Source organism: Epinephelus lanceolatus, chromosome 9 (genome assembly GCF_041903045.1).
Source record: "Epinephelus lanceolatus isolate andai-2023 chromosome 9, ASM4190304v1, whole genome shotgun sequence".
NCBI lineage: Eukaryota > Metazoa > Chordata > Actinopteri > Perciformes > Serranidae > Epinephelus > Epinephelus lanceolatus.
The window spans coordinates 2988606-3001876 of record NC_135742.1 but is presented as its reverse complement, the minus strand read 5'-3'; positions in this window follow the sequence as shown (position 1 = coordinate 3001876).

Below are 13271 nucleotides of genomic sequence, written 5' to 3'. Positions count from 1 at the left end.
CAAAACAGTACTATCAGTGATCAAACACTCAGCCAGCTTCAAACATTGTACCTTATTGAAATCAGGTGTGATTATGATAGCTGATGTTGTTTATGACACAGAAACACCATAAAATATCACAAAATAAAGCCATATGAAACGTGAAAGTTATGATCCCACTTTCTAGACGGTATATCTCAGCCAAAAATAGTGGTAGGAGTGAGACTCTTGCCTTTTATAAACCAGCTACGTGCCCGCTAACAGCTCCACATAAGATCGCGAGTAATCCTTTAACTTTTCCCGTCGAAAAACAGCATGACATGACTTGTCACCACTCATCACGATTTTGTGTGTTTAGGCTGCTCTGGTGCAAAATACATAATAAATAAAAGAAAAACGATGTTATTTTTGAAAAGTCGAGAGCTTGCTGAATCCGGCAATACCAAACATCACATGGTTTGATGACGTAGTGCGCCTGGGAGATACCATTTAACAGAGGAGGAGGGGAGCCAGGATGTCGGCGTCCTGGCGGAGTTAGAGAGGTTAAAAGGCCAAAATATTTTGTGGTCAGAACCCGGCAAAAGGTACAGTCACAAAGCATCCATTACCTTCATCCATTTACGCTTAAAACCACAAAAGCGGGGCAAATAACTGTAAACTATATTAGAAATGAGTCTGAACAGATGTTCTGCTTCTGAAACATTTCCAGCAGTCAGCAGAAGCTCAGCGGAGCCCCGACAGAGCTGGGACGCGACACAGCCGGACTCTGTGGTCATGCAGCGTCAGTCTGAACCCGTTGGGTGTGACAACAATCCGAACACCCTTTTCATTCAGACTCCAACTCTGTCCCGATTCACGCTGAGACCCTTTTTTAGTCTCTGGTTTGAACCAGTTGTGGGTCTGCAGGCCGCCGTTTGAGAAGCGTTGGCGTTAAACGGTGTAATTATCGTCGGTAAAAGGTGAAGCTGCAGCGGACAGCTGAGAGCTGACAGCTGATCTCTCAGAGCTGACACAAAACTGCTGCTAATGAGAACTACAGCGGGTGATTTGTTTTCCCCTGTTCTACAACACACACACACACAGATACAAACAGATAAACAGATACACACACACCTTCACGCACACACACACACAGGGGAGGAAAACATCTCCGAACACAAAGGTCAGAGCAGAGCAGAAATCTCAGGAGGAAGACAGGAAGTCGACAGAAAACAGTGAAATATATCACCGTCGTCCGCTCGACGCGCTCGCTGCTCTCAAACGTCAGATCTCCACAAATTAAGAAAATAATCCAAAATGTCACTGCGGTTTATTTCAAATATAGTTAAAGGTGACAAACAGGCTGACGCTCTTCATCTTTACAGCATCAGACAGGATGTTTATCCTCCGTCTTTCTGTTTACTCTTTAATTTTCCAGGGAAACCTGACTCTCAGTGATATTTTGTGCTGATTGTGAGTCTTTAAATTTGATCAATTTTAATTCTGAAACAAGCATTTTTTAAATGCTGTTATAAGAACGTGATGTCAGAGAAATGACAGGAAACAAGAGAAAGCAAAGTAACAAACATCCCCGGTCAGTCCACACGGGTTTTTAATGCTTCTCTGGAAATATCAGAGCCACAAAATCTAATTATTAAATACATTATGAATGAGTTATAAATTACAAATAATGTATAAGTAAACAGCACTTTAATGATCAGTTTTGTGGACAATGGGTGGGAACTGAAACCGTTAAATCAGTCATGTGTTTTTCTCTTTAAACAGATCAGATTTTTTTAATTTACTTTTGAAACAAACCCTGAAAATAAAAATCAACCATACAAACATTTATTTGTTCCTTATGCTATTATTTTTCTAAATGTTTGACATATCAATTTGAAATATTTGTCTCTCTCGTCTAGTCTCTGGTTTGTTTGTGATTACAGTGATCTTGGTGTTGTGTTTTATTCTTGTATCTTACATTTGTCTTAATATAATATAGTTTTTATTTTCGATTCTTGGGCTATTTTTAACTGGATGTAAATGCTCTTCTATAAAGTGTTTCTCTTGCACTTTGTGTTGTATTTTATTTTTCTTATTATGTTGCACTGTGATTTTTACAGTTTACTGATTAAACTGATCTGTGTATTTCTTTATGCCGATACAGACTTGTTGTATTGCTTTGTGTTTGTTTGTTTGTTTGTGTGTTTGTTTACCGACGCTTCCTGTTTGCACTATCCCTTTGCTGTTGTAATGTTGCAAATCTTGCAATGAAAGATTATCTTATCTTATCTGTTTCTTGTTTTTTCAACTGAGGCACTCTGCACACTCTCTTTATAAATTCCTTGTACATGATGAAGACTGGAGGAGGAAGCAAATGATGTCTTCAGTAAAACGCAGGATGAGAAGAGGTACAAACGGTACTTTTTGTGTTTGTGGAAAGAGAGATTTCAATGAGTGATTTATTTATTTTCCACAGAAATATATCTGTCAAAATATCTTGGAAGATTTGTTCACTTACGCCCAGGCATGGTTTGGTTTAATGTGGTTAAAAAGTGGAATATAAATGTTGTTTCAACAACATTAAATGACTATGTTTCATGAAGAAGAACCTAAAATAAGGTCATTTAAAGGATGTTTAAATGACGTTTCTATGAAGCTTGGGTGCCTAAAACATGTTCACTTTCAATCACATTCAGCCTGGTTTTATTGTGTCCCTCTGTGTGCAGTCACATCTAAATTAAAGATGCATTTACACTTCCACAGCCTCTTAAAGATGGTTGTTTTTGGTGGTTTCAAATCCAGCACATCATGAGAAATGATCCAAGGATCCAGATATGATATATGAATTAATATATGATTTATAAAACCCTGCAACACTCTTTTGTCTTGAAGACGTAAAGAGCTGAATGTTATTTTAGATGAGCGTATACAGACGTAAAATGTTCACAGCGGCACAAACTCTCAGAGAAATGTCATTTCCTGACCCTCTCTGCTGTTTGAAACATCTCAGCTGGGTCCATATTTTCTGTCTGCTGTTGTTTTATTTTTCCACAGGACCACCAGGTGAGACGGACGGACGGACGGACAGACGGACAAACTACCACCTTAAACATCCACCAGCTCTCCTCAGCACGCGGCGAAAGAGAAACCCCTCTCTCCGTTTGTCAGGCGAGATATAACAAGACTGTCTGAAGCAGAGAGCTCAGGAAGGAGGGCAGAGAGGAGAGAGGAGGACGGAGGAGAGAAATAGAAAGCGATAGAGAGACACAGAGAGAAAGAGACAGAGAGGAGGAGGAGAGAGAGAAAGTGGTGGTAGGTTTTTAAATGGTCCGGAGGGATGCGTGTCGAGGAGGAGGAGGAGGAGGAGGAGGAGGAGAGGAAAGAGGGGAGGCTCCCACAGCGACTGCAAGTTGTTATATTGGGGATCTGTTAGTGGATCAATGAAAAAAGAAAGAAAGAGAAAGAGGGAGGGAGAGAGGCTGTGTGGAAGGATGACAGGCCTCATTACCACCAAACCTCAGACAGTGATGCTTCCGTGTGTGTGTGTGTGTTCATATATGTGTGTGTTTGCAGTGTGTGTGTGTGTGCACAACATCTTCACATGTGTACTGTGTGTATCCCCATGCCAGCAGAAGCCTATTTACATGCATGAGTGTGTGTGTGTGTTTGCAGGATTGTCTTTCCTCTCTCTTGCTGTGTATAATTGTGTGTGTGTGTGTGTGTGTGTGTGTGTGTGTGTGCTCCCTGCAGGCCTGTGTAAGAGGAGGATGATGGGACAGAGTTGTTTAAAGGTCAGCAGCAAACACATCATCAGACACAGAGCGAGCTGCCCTGAGAACTAACAGCTAACCTGCTCACAACCACAGACTAACCACAACACAACCAACACACAATCTATCAGTCAGTAATGACGACCGTGAACTCACCAACCGACCGTAAGGTGTGCACATAATGCAGCAGCGCTAACATGCTGGTGTTTAGCAGGTATAATGTTTACCATGTTCACCATCTTGGTTTAGCGTATTAGCATGCTAACATTAGCTGATTCGCAGTGTACAGCTGAGGCTGATGGGAATGTCATTAGTTCTGCAGGTTTTTGGTCACAAGCCAAATTACTGAACACATTAAAATGTTGACCTGATGATGGCGCTATAGTCTGAAGATTATTAGATATCATCCTTTGGGACTTTGAGTATATGCAAATTTTCTGACAATCCAATGGCATCAGAGTAAAAAATATTGCAAGGTAAGTTTTTAAATAGGAGGAATTTACCTGGGTTTTTTGGTGCAAAACAATAAACAGCACTGAAAGGAAGAACCTAGAATTAAAGTCTCGCAGTTGTATGTCTCCGCACACCAGTCATGTTTCTCAGTCATGATGTTGAGTATTGGCAAGAAAAGTGTTTTAAGCAGAACATTATGATGTCACAGTGAAGTTGACCTTTGACCTTTTGGATATAAAATGTCATCACCTCATCATCTCATCATTTTAGTCTATTCGATATTTGTGTAAAATTTTGTCACACTGACCTTGACCGTCAAGCACGAAACTCTGATCAGTTTTTTCTTCAGTCCAAGTGGACCTTGTGTCAAATTTAAAGAAATCCTGAAAGATTTCTTAATATTTCACATTCACAAGAATCAGACTGATGCAAGGTCACATTAACCGTGACCTTTCACCACTGAAATCCAATCAGCTCATTGTTGAGTCCAAATGAACATTTGTGCCAAATTTGAAGAGATTCCCTTATGCTGTTCTTAAGATAATGCGTTTGCGAGAATGGGACAGACAAGGTCACAGTGACCTTGACCTTTGACTTTAGACCACAAAGGACTAATTTGGCCATGGCTGTCACTGGTGTAGAAGCATTAAAGTCAAGAATCATGAGTTTCAAAAACAGAAAAAAACTAAAGATCATCTTCTGATGGGATCACTCCAGCCGCAATACAACAATCCATGACTTAATGTGAATGTGGGCCAGGGGTGTAAAGTGGAGGGCCAGTGGCTCCTTCCCCACTTACTCGCCCGCTACTTGTTCAAGCCACAACACATCTACAAACTCCAACTTTTGATCTCAACAACACACCCTTAAAGTTTTGACTGCATCTTGCACGGTTGCGGTGCTATCACACTCTGAATATCTTTCCACAGACAGACAGACATATAAACACCTGGCAAAATACACTTGGGACAGTTTACGTGGTTCTTTCCCGCTCCAATAGGTAGCTCCAGGAACACATTTCTCCATGATGGCATACTCACAAAGACGGACAAGTTGTTGCAGCTGGTAAATATATAAAATATATCTGTTTTTAAAATGAGAAGACGTCCCTCTCCCCAGCAACAATTTTCAACCCCTCCTGAAAGATGCTAGGGCGTTCCCAGGCCAGATGAGACCTATAATCCCTCCAGCGTGTTCTGGGTCTACGCCAGGGCCTCCTACTTGTTGGACATGCCTGGGAAACCTCTAACAGGAGGCATCCAGGAGGATCCAGGTCAGATGTTGAACCACCTCAATTGGCCCCTTTCGGCGCAAAGGAGCAGCGGCTCTACTCCGAGCTCCGTCCGGATTTCTGAGCTCCTCCCCCTATCTCTAAGGCTGAGCCCAGCCACCCTTTGGAGGAAACTCATCTCGGCCCTTGAATCCACAGTTTCATTCTTTAATCACTACCCAAAGCTCATGACCATAGGTGAGGGTTGGGACATTCCCCCACACTACGACAGTCCGGTGCAACGCCTGCCTCACTGCAGATGCCGTGCCAAACCGCTGATCCATCTCACACTCTGTTCTACCCTCACTTATGAACAAGACCCTGAAATACTTGAACTCCAACAGATCCACCACAGAATCATGTCCTCAGACTTGGAGGTGTTGACTCTCATCTTGACCGCCTCACACTGAATGCTAGAGGTCACGGTGTGATAAAACAAACAGAACCACATCATCTGCAAAGAGTAAAGATGCAAATCTGAGGTCTTCAAATTGGACCCCTTCCTCACCTCGGCTGTGCATCAAGATCCTGTTCATGATTATCACAAGTTAGTGACAAGGGACAACCCTCACAGAGGCCACCACCCACTGGTTTTGAAATGTCCCGGGTATTAAAAGTTTAAATATATATGTTTTCATTTATTAATATAGCTATCTACACCCGCTACATCACAAATCAAGTTCCTCTCACCCTTTAACTGTGACCCAAAAAGTCTTTTCAGGCTTTAAGTCTAAGTTTGACCAAAATGTGGGTGCCCATCAGCAGGTCCAGAGTCAGAGGACTGAAGTTGCTGCTCTGAACATGCTGTTAGTGTTCGTATTGTAACAACAGAGCAGAGTCATTTTCACATTTTTGTATTGAGTGGTTTTCTGTCTGTGCCTGGAAGGTTGAAAATCAATCGAAAAACTTTGGAAGGGAAAATGTTCTTCAGTAAAACAATCTGCTGCAGTCTGAACTCAGATCTTTCAGCCTTTAGGAGTCAGAATGTTTCCTTTTCTATAAAAGTGCATCGCAGCTCTGGAACTTTACAAAGTGCAGGAGGAGATTTGTCAGAGCTATTTGTGGGGAGCTATTTCACTGATTTTTTTTCAAGTCAAGTCACAATCCCCATGAGTGTTTCAGGTTTGAATGCTGGTCATTAAAAAGCTGATAATACTACTTTTGTAAATTACATAAGTTGTATCAGTTGTTTCATTGCAGAAACCTAATTCATAAATATTCAATGAATATCAAGATGTGAGGCTTTTAGGGGCCTGCTGGCCACTGACCTTTTTATTATTTTTATTTGCTAAGTAATTTGCCAGGTAAAAAAAATCAAGAACAGTTTTTTAAAGAAATTTGCTTAAAATGAATATTTACAATATATTTCAGTTGTTTCTTTTTTTCCTTTAGGAACATACAGCAAAACATGTTTTCCTTGTTTGTGTCTGTCAGCAAGTGAAGCTACAATTTTCATTCATTTCATCAGCGCTCTGCATTCAGTAATTAAAAGTATGGCTACAACATTTCCATGTGATATTACCATTTTGCTTATAAGAGAACTTCAAACATGTTTTCAGCATGTTTATAAAACCTTTAAATAAAGTCCCCATTTAATGAAATATATATTTTTTGTGTTTTAACCCTGAGTTAAAGCTCCAGTGTGCAGGATTCAGGGAAATATATTAGAAAAAAATTGAATTTAATATAATAAGTGTGTTTTCTTTAGTGTATAATCACCTGAAAATAAGAATTGCTGTGTTTTTGTGACCTTAGAATGACCAGTTTATGTCTACATCTATCTCTAGGGAGCGCGTCCTGGTCTACAGAGATGCATCACCATGTTTCTACAGTAGCCCAAGCAACATGCCAAACAGCGCAGAAGGAACATTGAGTAATGTGAAACTGCTTTACTCAGTGTTTTACTGGTTAAATCACCTGGTCCAATTATTCTGGAGAGGAGGAGACCTCTGCGGATAATTTGGCTCCCGGCTAAAACCTCTTGAACAATGAACACTGAAGTATTTCTAACAGGATAAGTTTCAGCTGGTTAAGAAAAGCTGCAATCCTTACTGCGAGATGCAACTTTATCTCCCGAATGTTGTGTTCACACCTGGCACAAGTGAATTGACCTATGGCTAAGCCACGCCCCCTCCACTCACTCAGACAAACTATCAACATTCAGTGAGCGGCGCTATGACAGGTGTCACAGTACACGGCATTTCACAGGAGGCAACTGATGATTTTTGGAGACATAACGATCAGATGTCATTGAGAAGTAACCAAAAGGGCCTAAACTACGCATTGGAGGGATATATTCATCATTTTATTGTTGAGAAGGTCGATGAAAAGCTTAAATTACAAGCCAAAATTTACAGGTCACAGTGTACGCTTGTGAACCGCATCTGGTTGCCGTCACCATCAAAGACAACAAGTTAAAGTGCCACTGAAGTTAAGGTTTTTGGCTCAGAATATGAGAAAAGGATAACGGCCTTTTTACCATCTTTACCAAGAGTGTCTCTCCGTTAGTTTGGTGCTACAGTATTTACACTGAATCATTCAGCATAACGTTTGCCAACCTTTGTTATCTCTGCCATTACAGATAAGTTAATGAAGCTAAGCTCCAGAAGTTAACGTTAGCTTAACTAGAGCCCTTTGGACAACAGCTAACAATGATGTACGATCACCAAAGTACAAAACTAGAACAAAATAGGCTAATGAACTCCCAGCAAACAAGGTGACATGATGAACAACGCAGCTAGGAGCTAACGTTAGGCTAACTTTAGCTAACGTTAGCTAGAGATGTTAAAGATAACTTTATATTTCTTTCCAGCAAAGTGACAATATGTTGCCTCAAACACAATGTTGACTTACCTTAGAACAGATGTAGACATCATTGTTAATCTTATTCACGTTGAGTTGATGTTGTGGTCTAACGTTACCACACAACTTTATCCAAAGGAGACACTTTTCTCGGTTGAGATGTGGTTTAAAGTGTAAAAAATACACCTGGTCGCCCAGCCTCTCAGGATACCTTGTGTCAGAGTTGCATGTACCCCATGCACACCGTTTGACCATTTTTAAACTTCAAATCTCAGAAAAAGCTCATAAAACCGAACAAAACTGACTTTCTGTAATGCATTTCAATGGACGTCCAGGCAGAGAATGTCCAAGTGTATGGGAATGGCTATACGCACTGTGATTGGCTCATCGCGTTTGAGGGCGGGACTTAGCCATAGGTCAATTACATATACAGTCAATGTAAAGACATGATTAGACATGAATGCCTGTCGGACAGCACAATGGACACTACACAAAATACGCGTATTAAGCAGCGCAAATAGTGACTCACACGATTTCGTGCCATACGCTTACTGCGCAAGAGTTGAAAAATCTAAACTTCAGTGACCAATTTGCACCGCAATAGCCAATCAGTATTAAGATCCTCCAGGGACATACAGTACAGGCCAAAAGTTTGGACACACCTTCTCATTCAATGCGTTTTCTTTATTTTCATGACTACTTACATTGTAGATTCTCACTGAAGGCATCAAAACTATGAATGAACACATGTGGAGTTATGTACTTAACAAAAAAAGGTGAAATAACTGAAAACATGTTTTATATTCTAGTTTCTTCAAAATAGCCACCCTTTGCTCTGATTACTGCTTTGCACACTCTTGGCATTCTCTCCATGAGCTTCAAGAGGTAGTCACCTGAAATGGTTTTCCAACAGTCTTGAAGGAGTTCCCAGAGGTGTTTAGCACTTGTTGGCCCCTTTGCCTTCACTCTGCGGTCCAGCTCACCCCAAACCATCTCGATTGGGTTCAGGTCCGGTGACTGTGGAGGCCAGGTCATCTGCCGCAGCACTCCATCACTCTCCTTCTTGGTCAAATAGCCCTTACACAGCCTGGAGGTGTGTTTGGGGTCATTGTCCTGTTGAAAAATAAATGATCGTCCAACTAAACGCAAACCGGATGGGATGGCATGTCGCTGCAGGATGCTGTGGTAGCCATGCTGGTTCAGTGTGCCTTCAATTTTGAATAAATCCCCAACAGTGTCACCAGCAAAACACCCCCACACCATCACACCTCCTCCTCCATGCTTCACAGTGGGAACCAGGCATGTGGAATCCATCCGTTCACCTTTTCTGCGTCTCACAAAGACACGGCGGTTGGAACCAAAGATCTCAAATTTGGACTCATCAGACCAAAGCACAGATTTCCACTGGTCTAATGTCCATTCCTTGTGTTTCTTGGCCCAAACAAATCTCTTCTGCTTGTTGCCTCTCCTTAGCAGTGGTTTCCTAGCAGCTATTTGACCATGAAGGCCTGATTGGCGCAGTCTCCTCTTAACAGTTGTTCTAGAGATGGGTCTGCTGCTAGAACTCTGTGTGGCATTCATCTGGTCTCTGATCTGAGCTGCTGTTAACTTGCCATTTCTGAGGCTGGTGACTCGGATGAACTTATCCTCAGAAGCAGAGGTGACTCTTGGTCTTCCTTTCCTGGGTCGGTCCTCATGTGTGCCAGTTTCGTTGTAGCGCTTGATGGTTTTTGCGACTCCACTTGGGGACACATTTAAAGTTTTTGCAATTTTCCGGACTGACTGACCTTCATTTCTTAAAGTAATGATGGCCACTCGTTTTTCTTTAGTTAGCTGATTGGTTCTTGCCATAATATGAATTTTAACAGTTGTCCAATAGGGCTGTCGGCTGTGTATTAACCTGACTTCTGCACAACACAACTGATGGTCCCAACCCCATTGATAAAGCAAGAAATTCCACTAATTAACCCTGATAAGGCACACCTGTGAAGTGGAAACCATTTCAGGTGACTACCTCTTGAAGCTCATGGAGAGAATGCCAAGAGTGTGCAAAGCAGTAATCAGAGCAAAGGGTGGCTATTTTGAAGAAACTAGAATATAAAACATGTTTTCAGTTATTTCACCTTTTTTTGTTAAGTACATAACTCCACATGTGTTCATTCATAGTTTTGATGCCTTCAGTGAGAATCTACAATGTAAATAGTCATGAAAATAAAGAAAACGCATTGAATGAGAAGGTGTGTCCAAACTTTTGGCCTGTACTGTATGACGCAGAGGGTGTACCAGTGGATGTTCATTCATCAATTCAGCGAGTTCGCGCTCGTATGAAGCAAGTCATCAGAAAATATTCTAGCGTTCAAACTCCAGTAACGTGATGTGAAATTTCGCATCCCATTTGGTGTGAACACAACATTACTTTATATGATCATTTATCTCTTAATATATGCCAAATATATGTAAAAAAAAAAAAAATTAAAAACCAGTATCATGCATTAAAATCCATATTTTCTTCTTCCTGTGAAACAAGGTAAAACTGTTTCAAATGTTTGATGACTCGTCCTGCACTCAGGGATGTTTACAAAAGTACAGCCAATAGAATGAGACTTTGGAGGACTAGCAGCCACACCAGTCATATAAAAGCGCACTTTACTTATTGAGGGCTGTAGCGGCTAACAGAGCAGTATAGAGAAATAGGAAGAGTTTGGATAGGAAGTGTGTTTGGATATCAGCAGGCAAAACCTTTGTTTTCATTCCCCAAAAAAGGGGCGGAGGTCTAATTCATTCATCTGTCCCTCGTCCTCCTCCTGATCTAACAGAGATGGAGGTGTATGTGGAGCCATCATCTGCTAAAGCTCTGTATCCCGCTAAACTCCAAGCCTGTAACTTTTTAGTGGTCCAATCAAATGTGAAGGACTTGATTTAAATCCCCCTAGAGATGCTCTAACTTCTGTTTCATGGGGACTTTAAGTCTTACTGAAGTTGTAAGTCTCCAAACCTGTAGCTCCCTGATTTCTTCCACTTGAGTCAAACAGCAGTAAAGTCACAGAACTACTGGAGTCAGATATTTGGTTTCCACCAGTGATGCTGCTCCCAGTATCTGATTGTACACAACTGGTTGTGGATGTGAAGCAGCTCTGAAAGATCCACAGTTTCTGTCCTCACCTCCACCAACACCGTCAACACTCCCATCACGTGCAGATCCTCTCTCCTCGCCACCATCACCATGTTGGCCATATTGACCTGCCGGTTCATCTACAGCGACAATTATCACCTTCTTCTTCTTCTCCTTCTTTTTCCTCCAGTTGCTCATCCTTCCTCCTCCTTCTCTATGACTGCAATTAGAGAGAGGAATAATCATATTGACAGGGCTGACAGGTCGGGGCAGGAGAGCGGGAACATGAATAGTTCCATGTGTCAAAGGCAGAGCGAGGAGGAGGAGGGGCACTCATATATCACTGTGTCTTATTATAGCTTTGATATTATGACAATGACACACAGTCAATTCAAATTCAGAATCACTGAGGCCACCAGGTCCAAGAGATGCCCAGGAATTAGTCTGCTGACATTTCTACACAGACATATTGACATCTAACACAGTGGAACAGTACGGACTGAGACTAACAGACTAACGCTGTACTGAATTATATATCGACGTACACAGATAAGGACCACGAGACATTACACTCTATTTATATCACGATGATCGACAGGCAGGTGTCTTTTCAAAAACTAACCAAGAAACATGCTCGTTTAAGATCTTATGATGAGAATCAGTTTCATCTCTGTGCATCCAGTAGGCTACAGAGATGAGTCCAGGACATGTTTAAAGTAGCACAAGCACTGGAAGCAGGGGGAAACTGCTAGCCTAATTAGTCGCCAGAAAAAAACAAGGACACATTACATTTGTACACAATTTTGTAGCAAATATTCCTGGTGGAAAATCAATGATGGGTTGTTAAAAAATACCAATGTTTGGTGCCTGAAGCCGAGCACACACTGTGTGATTTTGGGCTGGCCCAGATGAAAGATGACCAACGTGAAAGAAACATGGCGATATCTTTGGTCGTGGCTCTAAAATGGTGGTCCTACGTCACACAGTGAGAGAGGTTCAAGGATTGTCACGGTCTTGCAGTCAGAGACATCCTGGTATAAAATCCTGACAGTGACCATCTCACTGTGTGACTGCTGTTACCACCTACGTCTACAAACCAACCAATAGAAAAGCAGCATGAAATGACGCACTGATCAGTGCTAAACCCAAACAAACAGGCGGACAGCAGCTCGCCATGGAGTCAAAACACGCTAAAAGAAATGTGTGGGATTCCAGCAAAGAGGGAAATCTTATGGAGTTATGGCAGCAGAAGCCTTGCCTGTATGATGAGTCCTCCAGCTCTGACCATGATTGTTTAAAGGACGCAGCATGGAAGGAGAGAGAGGCGGAGTTACTGCCAGGTGAGACACCTAGCAGCTAGAAAGCTTTCTGATGGTCTCAAAGAGTGGTCTGCAGCTTGGCAGGCATCTCGCCACCATCACATCCACCTCCTGATGACAAAGTCAGCTCATATACTGTGTCACTGTAGAAATGTAATGTAGGCTACTTGTGGTTTGGAGAAACCCCAAATTCTGGCGACTTGTTTGGATAGCCTAGCATCTTCTGTGATAAAACAAAACAAAAAAAAAACTTCAAAGCTGTCACGTTTGTATGATGTATCTTGATATAACAGAAATATAAAATCAAGACACTGTGGGAAATCGCTGCATTAGATTATTACATTACCTTGAGGCCTTCATCAATGAGTGGCAGACAATATATTTGTGTGCCAAAACCCAACCACACATTTACCACAGAGCTGTTTTCCTACAAAAACGAATGCACCAAAATTTGGTCATATCCAACGTGATTTAGAAGGCTGTGATTGCGCAACCAATGTACTGACAGTAGAAAAGAATAAAGCGAGAAGCAGTCTTGCAAGGAGGAGGTTTGGTGGATGGGTCACAAAGACTTTCCCCCTGGG